Raw genomic sequence first — 16,506 nt, 5'->3', positions numbered from 1 at the left:
CGTGCCATTTGTGAGGTTTGCCAAGGACTGGAGTTCTTATATCTAGCATCCAGTTGTGGAGTCATCTAGAGGCAGGCCTGTGAAACATGCCACTTGCCGATAAGAGAAGCTCTCAATTCCCATTAGCCAGTTACCAAAGGAACCATAAACAAAATTAGCTACTTACAGGTTTTGTTTAAATATTCATAAATGTCCAATTGTTAAATGGAGTACTCATTGTTATGTATATAGCTTCAGTGCTTGCTTTGCTCTAGATGTACTGAGCTCATTTCTTCAAAAGAAAAATAAGAAGGATCAATTTGAGAACCTGGATTTGCAACAACTCCATGAGGTTCCTTTCTTAGGGGGAAATTGATAGACAGCATCTGTACCTCTTGGCTTCAATTCCTATATTATTGGAAGGAGAGGATAGGCTAGTGATTTAGACTAAACTTAGAGGAAAGTATAACTTCTAATAGAGTTGGAATCTTTCAAAATCCCAGATTAAGGGAATTGCAAGAAGCAAACAGGTTTAGAATCCCAATTAAGAAAGAACCTGATTCGCATTAATTATGATAAAGCCTGGTTTCTTTTTTTATCCCAATCAAAACCTTTCCTAGGGCTTATTATTCAAACAGAACTCAACAGGCTTAACAGGCTCCAGTGTAGTCCAGCATGTAGCAACTGAGGTGCAACCAAAGGCCTTTCCAAATGTGTAGTCTTTTCTTTTTCTCTTTTTTAGGAATGCTTTATTGGTTGAAAACTGTATAACAGAAATAATCAATAGATGTTAAAAACAAGATAAAAATAAACAATCATTCAGTCCTTAACTGATACTTGTTTCGTACATAATTTTGTAATTAAATTTAACATGACCTCCTTTCTTCCCATTGTGCTCTGTATGGGCCTATGGCCGCAATAAATATTATCTATCTATCTATCTCCCATTGTGCTCCCAGATTGTATCCCTTGAGTACGCACTTAACTTTATTTTCTCCATGTTATTTAACTTACTTTAAATTTTGTAAAATTATCCTATTTACACACAGAAGTTCAATTGAAACCTGCCAACAGATTGATATTTTGACAATGTTCTTTTACATAAATTCTATATATGTCCCACTGTCTGATAAATTTTCAGCTGTAACGTCTTGCAACCTTGCTGATAGTCTCACCAGTTCAGCATACTCTCTTAATTTATTTTGCCAGTCTGATTTGGATGGGGTGTCCTCTCCCTTCCAACCTTTTGCAATTAAAATTCTGGCAGCAACTGTAACGTACATAAAGACTCTTCTAAACTTTTTTGGAATTTCATTATCCATAATTCCTAGCAGGAAAGCTTCGGGATTTTTAGGGAAAGAGCATTTAAACATTTTCTTAAGCTCGTTATAAATCATTTCCCAAAACGGTCTGATATTTTACACATGGATTCATGTGCCATCAGCCTCCTTGCACCAAATGTGCAGCCTTTTCCGTTATGGCCTACCTTTCTTCCACTGTATTTAAAGAAACATACATAGTGACCAGAGAGAGAGTGCCTTCTCAGCTATGACTCAAATATGGAAGACCTTCCCAAGAGAATCTCTTCTGGCACCAACTCTGATGTTCTTTTGGGCCCAGCCTTCTAATTTGCCGAGGCATCATGGAAGGTTTATAGCTGGTTTGTGTGCTGTTTTATTGCTTTATATTTTATAAGGGGAGGGGGCTCCGTGGTTTCTGTTCTCAGTGGTTTGGATTTTTTTTAACATGTTTTTATTCTATTATTTTAACTTGTACCCTACCACCAAATGTAGGGAGAGAATTAAAACACCCCAGCACCTTTCCCCATTCAGAGCAGACAAACAAGGCAGTTGCACAGATCTCCCAGCATAACACTCAAAAGCAGTGAAAACACTATCAAAAGTTTTACCACTTTCCGGGTTCCTAAACTTATTTCTCTCCTGACATTAGAGAGTTGAGAAAAATCTAACTTTTGGCAAATCAGAGTTCACAGAAGCACATGAAGCACATACTTTATGCTTCATCAGATATAAGCAACTTGTTTTCATGCCAAGGTGGTGCAAAGCACTTGGCTTTAAGGACGTCTATCACCTGCATAAACAAGGCAGTCAAGAGCACAAGGAATGCATTTATTTCTTCAATCAATGAAGCCCTCCAAAATACATATCTTCTCGGAACACGTAAAAGGCATTATGCTAATGGGTTCTGAGCTTCCTTTGGTTTTTCATTCGTGAGGACTTCACTGCATAATTCTGTGTGTTCCTTCATCAGCTTCTCCATGTCAAGTCCTTTTGAAAAGTTTTCATCCATCATTTCAACACTTTTTGCTCTTACTAAATATTATCCTGCGCCAGAGAAAAGTGTTTTTTCAGACTGTTTTTTTCTGTTTATAAACTCTATCCAGCATACCAAAAAGAAAGGGCTTTGCTGTGCTCCCCCACTTCAGCCCTGTCAATTAAGGTGGAAATTTGGGGTTTATGCCAATTGCTTCCTATTTATTTTAATAGGGATCACTTTGCATAGTGCAGCCTTCACAAAGGCAGAAATGAATTCTTTAGACAATTGCATTCCTTGGGTAGGCATGTTTAATGAGATGCAGTTTTAAAACTGTAATCTTTGGAGATCAACTATAGGTGTAGACTTAAGACTAGAGTAACCATCTCTCTTTCCCAAGTGTTTGCTTAAGGGAATTCACAGTGGATTGGTAGGTAAGTCAAATTTCTTGTTTTCCTAAGTTTATAATAAAGAGCTTATGCATTCAGACCTAAGTAAAGCTGAAATAAGCTCTCCATTTCTTGCTCTTTTCCCATTCTTCAAAGACCTCAAGTCTGAGCAACCCAGACTAGATTGCACAAGAGATGGGATTAGTTACAGTATGTGCGGAGGTGAGCTGCTGTAATGGAAGACAAATCGGAGCTTTAGGGAACTGCATGGCCCTGGAAAAGTAATCTAAAATGTCCATGACCTTGAAAGAAGAAAATGAGACTCTTTGGAATAGTCCATACCCCCCACACTCCTCCACACAAAGTATTGTTAAATTTAATTTTCTATGCATTTTCATGTATTTGAGATTGGAGGGACTTTTATTAGCAAGAATATAAATAAACCATCCTAATAAATCTCTCCAGTTCTGTATCCTGATCTTTCTGCCACTGGTACAGGATGATTCCATGGATGCGCTAATGAAGCCATAAAGCAAACATGGAGTAATCCATTGCCTCTCAGTAGCCATCTTGTGAAGGAAAAAGATTAAGGAAATTCAAATTAAGGTTCATATCACGGGTGCCTTGTATAATAGCTATTGAAGGAATGGATTTCAAGGAAGGTGTCTGGTAACATACCTACACAAGGATTAGCATTATGTTTCATATGATGTGGCCTTGGGGTAAATAAATTATCTCGCTTTGGGGTTTTGTTTGGTTCTTCCCCATTAATTGATCACTTCACTTTCTCCACAGCTTAGGAGATGGCATCATTTACATGAACTATCCCATTTCTAGGACAAAATGTCTGGGCCTTTATTCACCTAAGGCAATCTTTGGTAAAGCCACATTAGATGCATAATGCAGATAGAATCTATCTATCCCCTTCATATCAATGGCAGCTCATGATCTGTCTTGATCAAAGCAGAATCCATGGAGAATTAGGAAAAACAGAGGTTCAGTCAACATCCTCAAGTTTAAATAGGCACAGTTTTGCTGAATTTTGTCTGTTGAACTGCCCTGAGCAAACTTGCTTGGAGAAGTCAGCATCTGAATTGTTGGCATGCTGTTCATTAGCCCTCCTCTTCTAGTTTCAGCCGTTTGTTAAACCTGACTGCACTGTGCGTGACCCCTAAAAATACTAAGGTTATGAACAAAGCAAATTGGGATAATTAAGTGTGGTTATGAAGAATGGGTTTTTAATGGGATAGCACAGATGTTCTGATTTTTGAGGCCCATCGTTTTAATTGAAAAGCATCATTCTGTTGAATGTTAATTAAAATCACTATGCAACAAAGGAACATGTCTAGCATATGTACGGGAGTAATCTTAAGAGGAAAAGAGAGTTATTGGAGATGGAACCATCTCAGATGTTCCAAGCTAAGGCATTTAAATAGGAAACACAATTGACTTCAGCTTTCTTCTTTGGTCCTCTGTCATTTACAAAGAGGTTTAATTTTTTAAAAAAAAAAACTTACTTTCTTTTTTGCGAAGCTAACCCTAGATGTAAGTCATGCTATATTCAGAATTATTGATTCACATGCCAAATATAGAATATCTGCTTGAAAGGATTCTTCTAGGAATCCTCTTGGTTAAGCATCAGTTTAATCCATAATTATGAAGTCAACATGCAGAAGCTACCATAAATTTTAATATCTCCAGATGGTATCCAAATATGTTCCCTAGTCCTAATATAACTCATGTGAATACAGGGGTGGGTGGGGGTGGAATACAAGTATTTTGGGGGAAGCCATCTGTTATTTTGAATACCTTTTACTTTAAAAAAGATACCCAAAAAAGAGGCAGGGATCACATAAAAAATAAGAAAGCAGATATTGTTAGAAACAGATGAGATGCAAACATTTAGCACTGTCACAAACACGTATGAAAATTATTACGCATTCCATGGGACATCTGGGCACTTATTAATGGTCACAGGAAGAGCCAAGTGGGTGGGAACGTGTCCAGAGGAGGGCAACCAAAATGGTCAAAGGCCTGGAAACGATGCCTTATGAGGAACGGCTAAGGGAGCTGGGCATGTTTAGCCTGGAGAAGAGGAGGTTAAGGGGTGATATGATAGCATGTTCAAATATATAAAAGGATGTCATATAGAGGAGGGAGAAATGTTGTTTTCTGCTGCTCCAGAGAAGCGGACACGGAGCAATGGATCCAAACTACAAGAAAGAAGATTCCACCTAAACATTAGGAAGAACTTCCTGACAGTAAGAGCTGTTCGACAGTGGAATTTGCTGCCAAGGAGTGTGGTGGAGTCTCCTACTTTGGAGGTCTTTAAGCAGAGGCTTGACAACCATATGTCAGGAGTGCTCTGATGGTGTTTCCTGCTTGGCAGGGGGTTGGACTCGATGGCCCTTGTGGTCTCTTCCAACTCTATGATTCTATGATTCTATGTAGCTAGCTACCTGCCTTTCTTCAGTGTAGCAAATGTGCCAGCAGGTAAGTAGATCAGGGAATCAAACACAGAGTAAAGATGGCAGGCAATCTACATATGACCTGGCTAAGTGAACAGGCTGTAGTGATGAGTTATCATTCTCCCCATGAAAAACATGTCTGAGTCTGCGCTGAGCATATGTGCAAAAGTGTCATAGGTGTGAAGGTGCATGGCATTGTGCTTGTGTTGGAGTGGTCCAGTGGCCACTTAAAAATTAGCAACCCACATCCTGGACAAAGGGGGCGGGGGCCCAGTTCCACAGAATGAATGTCTAGATGCTTGATGGACCCATGCAGCATGTACTGAGACCCTGGGCCAAACTTAACTAACATGTTCCACCACCAGAAGCCTGCGCAAGGACATCTACCAGTGCCTGGGTAGGCAAATTAAGGCCCGGGGGCCGGATGCGGCCCAATCACCATCTCAATCTGGCCCACAGATGGTGTGGGAATCAGCGTGTTTTTACATGAGTAGAATGTGTCTTTTTATTTAAAATGCATCTCTGGATTATTTATGGGGTCTGCCTGGTGTTTTTACATGAGTTGAATGCCTGCTTTTATTTAAAATGCATCTCTGGGTTATTTGTGGGGCATAGGAATTCATTCATATATATTTTTCAAAATATAGTCCGCCCCCCTGCTCCCCACACCAAATTTGCTCAGGGTGTGTGGGGGCAAACATCCAGAACAGCACATAGTGGGAAAAGAGGGCAGATTGTCCCATCAGGCAAACAGAAATTCTTGTATGGACATGGGGATCTGCTTAGCACTATGCTATGCTAAACTCCTCCCATTACGATTGTAATTCTTGCAAAAGCTTTGCATTTTAGCCTCGGTTAGCCAGCTACTCTTAATGCCCAATATCCCACCAGTGCTAGTCATTTCCTCTCCTGCTCCATGCCACGTGCCTCTTAAAGGCTTGATGCAGAAACAAGCCCCGTGGTTTCTCCCTGTGCAGTCTCTAACTCCCCTTTTGAAGCAAACTTAGATTAAAGCCATTAACAACATCTGACAAAAATGCCGTCATTTTTCTCTTTAAAATGTGCTGGATGGATTTGCTTAGCTGTCGGCATTCTCTTCCTAATGCTTTTTGGCAGAGAACATCCCTGTTCAGACCCAGTGTTCTTCAGGGCTTATTAAGTGAGTTTAACTGAGGTTCGGTTACGATGTAGTGCACTAACCCTACAACTGCACTCCTCGATGCTACAGACACCCTTGAAGTGAAAGATTATACAGCTCATAGCTCTGGATCTTCTCTAATGGTGCCTTGATACTGCACCGCCTGCATGCTACAGGCACACTGCTTTTAGCTACCACTAAAAGTTGCCATTAGCCATTGCAGAATTTATTCTGATCCGGGAACCCTTAAATAAGATGTTTCCCCTTTATAATAAGCCCAGGGTGTTGAGTCTGTGGCCCTACAGCTGCCATCAGCCCCAGCCAACACCTGAAAGGCCATCGATTCCTCAGCCTCTGCATTTTCCCTTTACCCTTTTCCATTCAAAAACAAACTCAAATCTGAACTCTTGTTCAAGTTCAGTTCGACTTTCACTGTCCACAGATAGAAATGGCACATCTTTAACATTCAAACTAAGTATTTCAATTTTAAAAAAGAAAAAGTATCCCAAAGTCCAGCAAAGAAATAAAACCCAATTCTGCGAGGAGTTGTCAGTGACACGATGCTGTCAGCTACCACTAACTTGGAAGATGTCCTGGCGCCTCGCAGCTTTTGGGTCTTTAAAGCAATCATCAGGCTGTCATGGTTGATTACTTTTCAATTAGGGTTCAGCTCTGCAATCTGCAAGGTGCTGCGGGGAGAGCTAAGAAGAGGGGACTCCGCGCCTGCAAAGTGCTCGCCTCTCAAGGCTCAGCATAACAACTCAGACGGCGCAGAGAAATTCTGAAGGGAGCACTTAATGAACTGCTAGCACAAGGGAAGAAAAATGCCTGGGCTGCTTTGTAAGGGAAAGACATTTAGCTGCCAAGCCCTGTTCTGTACTGCAGGTGTAGGCAGAGGTGACAACAATCTGTGGCCCTCAGGTTGCTGCTGAACCACAACTCCCACCATCCTTGATCATTGGACATGTTGGCTAAGGCTGGTGGGAGATGAAGTTCAACAGCAGCATTTAGGCCCTGGGGTCTACAGTGGTACCTCAGGTTACATATGCTTCAGGTTACATACACTTCAGGTTACACACTCCGCTAACCTAGAAATAGTGCTTCGGGTTAAGAACTTTGCTTCAGGTTGAGAACAGAAATCATGCTCCGGCGGCGCGGCGGCAGCAGGAGGCCCCATTAGCTAAAGTGGTGCTTCAGGTTAAGAACAGTTTCAGGTTAAGTAAGGACCTCCGGAACGAATTAAGTACTTAACCCGAGGTACCACTGTACTTTGTTTTTGGGTCATCCCCCCCCCCGAACTCTAATATCCACCAACTGAAGCATGCATAGATAGTGGCTCAGTAGGTGCATGTGCACATGGAATTAAGTAACCCAGTACCTCTGAACTAATGTTCAGCCCAGGAATCTATTTTCAGTGCTTGCAGTCCTTTCATCCACAAACTCAGTCTGATTTCCTGTCAGGTTTTCCCCCCTTCACATTTAGTAGTCTAATTTAGAAAAAGAAAACCACAATTTTTTGTTACAGTTAAACAATTTGGAATGAGAAACTCTTGCTGATCTGCTGAAAATCACTGGAAGATGTACCGGTAGAAACTAACCCACTGCTTGCCCCAATTAATGTTATCATTATTTTGCAGTGTGCGGCTAGTCACTTAAGGGTGATCAAAACTACACCTGCTAAAATTTTACAAGTCTTACAGTTAGAGGAACCTGCTCTCCTCTGTAAACTGACACTGCGCAAGCAGAGTGAATCACAAACTTTACTGAACATCGTGCAACTCTTATAACAGGGGTAACCAATGTGGTACCTTCCAGATATTTGATTATAACTCCCAGAATTCCTGCCTATTGGCAATGCTGGGTGAGGCAGATGGAAGTTGTAGTTCACAATATCTGGAGGACAGCACAATGGTTACCTTTGCTTTACAAGAACTGATCTCAAAATGGAAGCTACCCTTGTTGCAATTTTCACTTGCACTCTCCAGATCAAGTTCTTCTCATTCATGCATTCATGGAGCGTCATTCATGGAGTATCCCAGCATCATTTCCCTGCAGCCATCTAACTAAGTCCCAGTGCTTAAGAAGTTCCAGTACCAAGTGGAAGACTCCATGTTATCTGGCCATCAGGCTCCTGTTACTCAAAGAACCAGTCCTCTCTCTCCTAACTTGATATGGTAGAGACTCAGAGTCCTATCTGTCAGGAAGGAAGAAGGAAAGGGTCAGCAAAGTACAAGAGATAATCAGATGTGATGCCCAAAGGCAATGGTGACTACCTGGAGGAAGGAGTAGCAGAGGCTGGGATTAAAGACTGGAAGGAGGAACAGGATTGCTGTGTGGGAAACTTGCGGATAAATTGGTAGTCCGGCCTTTCACGATCCTTTTTCCCACTGGAGGAAAATGGACTGTCAGTTCCATTCCCAGCCTGGCTTAGAGTCATCCTCCTCTCCGCTAAGCTTGTTGCCTGCCAAGAGCAAATGTCATGTTCATTTCTCCAAGGGGTTATGGAGGTAGTGGCAATGAGTGCTCAGTGAGGTCACGGAGCTTAAAGTAAAAGCTGCAGCCAGCTATAGGAAACTGCTGCACTCTTTCTACACTGCTGCACTGATTTCTACCCTTTTCCCCAGAGGGTCTGGAGAAAGAGGCCTTGGTGACTAGGAGTGTCTTTTACCAGCTTCGACTGGTAAACCATTCTTGAACCATAGCTTAGCCACTGTGACCTATGCAAGGTTGGATTATTGCAATGCACACTATATGGGGCTACACAGGTTCAGGAGCTGCAGCTGCGGCAAAACCCACAATGTGCAAAACCCTCATAGTGCTCAAAGGCTATAGAAACAGACATGCTTTATCCATTGTTCCTATTGTCATCTTCCCAAGATTAACAGTACAGTAGAGGCGAAGAAAGTATGTCCCACAAGCCCTCACCTCAGCAGTTCCCTAGCCAAGAATTACTTAACTGGCAATGGGTGAATCTGACAACTTCCGTTTCTCATTTAAAAAAAAACAACATCCTAAAAATTCATCAGTTTACTGTGAATTTCTCCTAACAGACTTGTTGCCGTATGCAATTTTTACAAATATAAACATTTTTGTAAAGTAGCTTCCCCTAATCTAATGCATTTGTGCATGTATTTTCACGGACAAATGCCTTTCTGTGCACACTTTACCCCAGTAGATGCATTTCTGCACATATCACTTGGTTGCATAACTGCTTTGCAAAATTGAGAGATGTGTGAATTTAAACATGGCTGGCTTTCAATTCACGTATTGTTTCAGAAAGTGCAAGTTCAGTCGGTTCACCTTTAAATGTGAACTGAATCAAATTTCTAGCTCCAACCTGAGCCACGAAGAAATGAAAAGATCTGTCATGCAATGATGGTGGAATGGAAATAGAGGATATATTTATTCGTGCTTTATTGGTCGCATAAGATATATGAGTTTTAAAAAACCAAAAAGTTCTTATGCTGTTTAGCATTTAAAATTCATTGCTAAAGTGTTTATGTCATCATTCTTTGTTGGTGGTCTCAGAGAAAGGTGATTATATTGAAACATATTGCATCTCTGCTTCTTGGATTTAATTGGGTGTTTTACTGGCTTGGCTTTATTTCTGTGTACCCTCAGCTTGGCTAAGCAAAGCTCTTATAGTCAGGTTTACAGTGCTTAATAATTGCATGCATACATTGTAAGCAATGGGACTGTGGTTTTTATTGGAATAATTTAGCCTTAATATATTTACATTGCACAAAGCAATGCCTCTCATTATTTCTGCCACTTAAAAACAAATCTAATCCCATTCCATTGAACTGTTCCTTTTCTACATACTACTCAAGTAGCACAAATGACCCCAATTAATTCACTCCTGTTCTATGTTCCAATAGTTTATATTTCTGTGGGTTTTGCTATCAGACTCCCACAAATGGGCCTACGGCTTGTGGCTTTGCCATGAGCAAACAATACCTGCCCAGAGTCTTGGACCTAACAAAGAAATCTTAAGAGTCTGGGATATTTGAGTGTTGACCCTCAATGGGGGAGACATGGAACAAGGTGGTGTCTTAGTATAGGATGACTCTGAAATGGTTGGAACAGGAAAAGTTAATTGGAGAAGATCAAGGGAGTATACCTCTCCCCTTCCCCAAGCTAAGTATGATATAATTTAGATCTCCATGTGAAAAGAATCTGTAGAAAATGCACCTAGAATCAAGAAGAGTGAGCGAGAGATTTCTGAGTTCTGGAAAGAATCTATTGGGCAGCTCTAATATGGGGAGCTGGAATTTGCTGTTGGTATTTTAGTTCTCTGCCTCCACCTATGCTCAACTTGTATATTTGTAAATAAACTCAAATATTACACACACAAAATTACATCTTCAGTGACCTTCCAACCAAATCCAGATAATTTATGTACCCTTGAACTTCTCTCTGCTTAACGAAGTGGGGCGAGACTGATCATATTTCTTAGATGAGAACAACTGTCTTAAAGTAGGGCTGGGGAACAGTGATGTGCATGGCCTTGGAGGTGGGGGTGTGACTTAGAAGGTATTATGGCCTGGGACAGACAGAGAGGTCTGGAGGGTTGCATTTAGCCCCTATCCTTCCTTAAAGGATTGCTTGCTCCTGTGTGATCCTGTCTGCCTGTTTAGATCACACAGAAACACTCTGTTCTGTGGCCCTCCTCCGTCGAATGCTAAAATGGTAATATGTGGGACAGGGCCTTTTCAGTGGTGGCATCTAGGCTCTGGTGTGGTCTCTCCCAGGAATCCTGTCTGTTTCCCCCTCTCTCAACCTTTGGAAAAACTGTGAAAGCACTCCTCTTAAAATCAGTTTTTATGTTTTCTGAGCTTCTGCCTGAAGATTATCTGACATAGTTCGCTGGCTTGACTGTCTACTTAAAATTATTTGCCCTATTATTTCATTGTGCCACACAATATTTTAATTATGGGCCATAAGCTGCTCTGATGGTCCTTTGTTGGTGCAAAGGTGGCAGATAGAAGCTGAAATAAAATAAAATATACTGTGGCAAGGTTCTTTCCCAGCATTCTCTTGGTTTCTGTTTATGAAGATTTCAGTGTTATTTCCATTTTCTTCTTCATGCTATGGAAAGCAATAGTTCAGCCTCCAAGAATGTCAAAAGCATTGCTGGTGTCCGTCCTATATTATTCTATCAACCATCTCCTCACAAGTTTTCTTTTCCTATCTATCTGAAAGTATTAAATTACATGGATTTCATTTGCCAGAGTTAATGAAACTGGAAGGATTATAAACTCAGCAAAAAAGGCAAGATCTAAACAGTTGTTCATCTGAATTCTAAGTATTTCTGCAAAGCCTAGGAAGGAGAGGAAGAGCCTACAGAGGCAGAGGAAAGCAGAACAGATCCTTGCTGCAGCTAAAAAGAGATGTTATGTATCATCTCAAATAGTTCAGCGTGATTATGCCTTGCATTTTTAGGAAGCAACGCCCCCCCCCCATTCTTAGAAACAAGAAACAATCTATGTCACTTTTTTCCTATTATTCTTTATCTTTTTTTCTAGTTTTGCATCAGTCTGGCACGCAGAAATTAAACAGGGGTACATACTTGCCCCAGCTTGTTTCTTTAAAAACCATCTGCTTACTTTCTTCATGCCAAATTACTGTTAAAAGCACAGAAGCGGAGCCACTTAAAATGCTGGCAAACCTATCAGCAACCCCTAAGCTCGCTTGACTTACCAATACTAAGCTGAGGCACTTTCAAGACAGCTGCTACTTTCGGGTGAGATTCAATCACATACAGTCAGACCTCAGTTGTCGAACGTAATCTGTACCGGAAGACCATTCAACTTCCTAAACATTTGACAACCAAAAACTGAAAGCGGAAGCCTCAACACAATAGGGAAACTCAAAACGGAATCCGCATAGCACATTTGGCTTCCAAAATTCGGAACAGTTACTTCTGGGTTTTCAGCGTTTGGGAGCCGAAAGGTACGATAACAGAGGAGTTCAGGAACCGAGGTTTGACTGTATCAGCAAATTCAGTTGACACAACTAAAGTTGATCTTTAGGTCTTGTGCAACAAACTCACTTCCTAAAAGATCAGACTTTTTGCAATAAGGAAAGTATTGTGGAAATGCACTGGGAAGTGTTGGAGGACACTTGCTTTGATGTAAACTGTCACCTCCCCACAAACAAATCAATATGAAGGCTCATTAGATAACTGATGGTTGTCTAATCTTCCTGTAAACAAATCAGGATGAATGCTCAGTGCACCGGTCATCTGAAAGCACCCCTGCGCTACCAAAAGAATCAGTTTTTTTGAATCCTATTTACTTTCTTGGAAACTAATGCAGCAACAGTTACTGTATTATCACAATAATCAGTGTTAGGGCCATATATTTGCCCAGTAGGATTATTCTAGGTGATACATTTTGCAGTTTCAAAGAAGTAAAGGTAAAGGTAAAGGTACCCCTGCCCGAACGGGCCAGTCTTGACAGACTCTGGGGTTTGTGCGCCCATCTCACATCTATTGGCCGGGGGCCAGCGCTGTCCGAAGACACTTCCGGGTCACGTGGCCAGCGTGACAAAGCTGCATCTGGCGAGCCAGCGCAGCACACGGGAACGCCGTTTACCTTCCCGCTGGTAAGCGGTACCTATTTATCTACTTGCACCCGGGGGTGCTTTCGAACTGCTAGGTTGGCAGGCGCTGGGACCGAGCGACGGGAGCGCACCCCGCCGCGGGGATTCGAACTGCCGACCTTTCGATCAGCAAGCCCTAGGCGCTGAGGCTTTAACCCACAGCGCCACCCGCGTCACTTCAAAGAAGTGCTTCTTGCCATTTTTCTATTTACAGACTTAAGGTGGTACAGTCTCCTCTTGGCTCCCTCTCTCGGTGCTTTAAAAGTTTCCTTCTCTTCACTATGTTTTTCCCTCTTCTACACAAAACCGCAATGATTAGAACTCAATACAATTCATCACTACTGTCTGCTTTACTGATTCCATCTAATTAAAATTATTTTTTTTTAAGGTGGAAAGATAATTGCTTTTTTCTGTTAGAACTTTAATATAATCGACCTCATAAGACTCTATAAGAGTTTAATATAATCTGCCTCATAATCCTCCAACACTACTGCTGCACACCATAAATAAATTAAAATCGAGGGGAAATTATGTTAAAACAGCATTCAGACTGAACCACAAAACCATGAAAGTGGTGCAGAAAAATTCTGCTTAAAACTGCCATACATTTGCAGCACTGATGCTTTAGGTTCACGATGCAAGAGCCTCACCTCGCAGGGCCTGTTGCATGTCCTGGGTAATTCATTACCTACACAGCTAAACCAAATAGCGCAGAAAATAGCTTTACAGTAGCTGTTCACCTACAGAGTCACTATTTACCAACAGTGAAATACTGCAGGATCAGCAAATAATAACTGGCACCACAGGTGAAGGACTTCTGGGTTCTAAGTGAGAAATGCAGAGCGATAATGCAGGATGGAGTGCTATTGTTTAGAATTTCTGGTGTGCCACTCCATTGTTCTTCCTCCTTTGCTGTCCAACACATACACACTCTCACACACACACACTCACACACCCCTTCAGTCAGCATTCCATGCCCACTTAGCATGCTCAGTGCTTACAGGCCACTTAGAAAGAAAGGTTCTGAACCCTTATGGTCCCTCACCCCTCAAAGAATGTATGCACTTCTGCAAACTTCACACTGGGGCATTTTAGCTACACATTGTTGCAGTGTGAAGTGTTTGTTTGTTTGTTTGCTTGTTTGGCATACCTCCGGGTTCTCCTTGTTGCTGTGTACAGTCATACCTTGGGCTGAAGTAGCTTTGGGTTGAGCATTTTTGGGTTGCACTCCGCAGCGACCTGGAAGTAATGGAACACGTTACTTCTGGGTTTTGCCACTCGCACATGCGCAGATGCTCAAAATGACATCATGCACATGCGCGGAAGCGGCAAATCGCAACCTGCACAGACACACAGATGTGGGTTGCGTTCGCTTCAGGATGCAAACGGGGCTCCGGAACGGATCCCATTTGCATCCAGAGGTACCACTGTATGTCCATTTGGCCTCCTCGGGAAAGCGGCTCTGGAGGCAGGACTCTGGCCTCCACTGTGAACCAGCCTACTGAAGGCAGGATTGTCGTCCTGCTGTCATATTGGCCAATGGTGCAGGAATTTAGGGGCGTTCCCCAGGGCGCGGTGCCAACTGACCAGTAGCAGCACTTGACACCGCACCCAGGGCAAGGATAAATGACCAGCCTGCAGGGACTTTTGGCCTCTTTCTTGCCATGCCACCTTCTGTCTGATACCCAGACGGGGGCTAGGGCCACACTACTGCAACAGGGACCACTTGGGGGGTGGCCCGATTTGACGTAGGTCATAGGCCATAGGGCATCACACACACACACCCCACCCTGCTGGCTTCACCCTTAGAAACACTCCCAGCGGCCGGGCAGTAGTGACATATGCAGTTGCTTACCTCATTGCCTATGGTCAAGCCTTCACATTTGTAACCAATAAAGTTGTGGCCTTATTTGATCCCCAAACCTATATGCCATGGAGTTGTCTAGTTATTTCCCTTAGGGAACAGGGCGGTCACGGGGCCTTGCCACACAAGTATATACATACACATATACTTTAAATCTGTTCTGGGAGTCTCTCACCAAAGACTACTTGCCCCAAACTTGGATCTTGGCATTCAGGAATTATAATTATGCCAAGATCCAAGTTTGGGGCAAGTAGTGTTTGGTGAGAGACTCCCAGAACACAAAATATGCAGCAAAGTAAAGTGTGAGGCTGTTGGACCTTTAAAATATGTCCCTCCAAGTGAGTTCCAAAATTGTCCCTCTTCTCCCAGCATAGGAAAAGACCATATATGTGGTAAGTTAAAAAATGGTTTACTGTACTTACAAACTCTCCGAAGGTCTGATTCATGTACTTTTCCATACTTCAGTCAGAACAGTTGCACAGGCAGTAAAATGTAGCTTAGTTACAAAGTGGGGAAGGTTCCTTGATTATTGGTACAGTGGTACCTCTGGTTACGTACTTAATTAGTTCCAGAGGTCCGTTCTTAACCAGAAACTGTTCTTAACCTGAAGCACCACTTTAGCTAATGGGGCCTCCTGCTGCTGCCGTGCCGCCAGCACCGCGCGATTTCTGTTCTCATCCTGAAGCAAAGTTCTTAACCCGAGGTACTATTTCTGGGTTAGCGGAGTCTGTAACCTGAAGCGTATGTAACCCTAGGTACCACTGTATAGGAATTCAAGAGTAGCTGGGGAGATCCATGCAGCTAAGCTGGAGAAGCTGGCTCAAACCTCTTTACACCTGAGCTTCTCAAGTAGACTACAGGGGGCAGAGGGAATAGGCTTGATTACCTATTTCCTCCCAAGGTAAGGGAAGTGCCACAGCAAACCTGTCAGGACAGGTTATTCTATGGCATTAACCCCTTCATGCATCAATTAGACCAGTGTTTCCCAACCTTTTTTGGGCAAAGGCACACTTGTTTGATGAAAAAAATCTCGCGGCACACCACCATTACAGCCCCGTGACGTCAGCACGCAGCGTCATGCCGGGAGGGACGCACGAAAGTGAACGTTTTCAATTTTTTCCCTCCCCCTTGCCAGGGAACCTCCAAACTTTGGGGGTGGGGGGGAGGAGGCAGCAAAGCGAGGGACTGAGGGACCCTAACCCTAACCCTCACCGATCACCCGGGAAAGCATGCGAACGAGGAGCCCCCGTGTCCTGCTCCCAGCAGCGGACGGCACAAAGCGAGGAGGCCTGGACAAGGCAGCACGCTCCCCGCTCTCGCTGCATCGGGGCTTTTCTCCTCCAGGCCGCTTTCGAAGTCCCCTTCTGCGCTCCCAAGAGCCGGAGCCGCTGCTTCCAGGCCCTGTCCGAGCCCCGACTTGTGGCCTCACTTCGAGGAGCGCCTGTTGCTGGGGACGGGGCTGCATCCCCCTCAGCCGCCGCCTCGATTCCTTCCAGGAGACCCGACGGCTCCCCCTCTCCCGCTCGCCCTCCTGCGCCCGCAGCAGACCGAGACCTCCCCGCCCCCGCCCGGCTCGGCCCTACCTGGGCGCCTCCAAGCCCGGCCGGCTCCGCGTCGCGCTCCACGCCGGGCAGCTGCAGCGGGGGCGCGCGGCGGCCTGGCTGAGCGCGCCCCGGAGCCGCCACGCCGTCGCTTGCGAGTCCCTCCGAGAGCCCTCGGGACTGACTCCGGAGTCGCGAGGCGGCGCGTCGCCCAGGGAAGGGGTGGCTTCCCACAAGTTCTCCAGGAAGC

The sequence above is a fragment of the Podarcis vaucheri genome (genome assembly GCF_965113315.1).
Source record: "Podarcis vaucheri genome assembly, chromosome: 3".
NCBI lineage: Eukaryota > Metazoa > Chordata > Lepidosauria > Squamata > Lacertidae > Podarcis > Podarcis vaucheri.
This window is presented reverse-complemented; position numbering follows the sequence as displayed.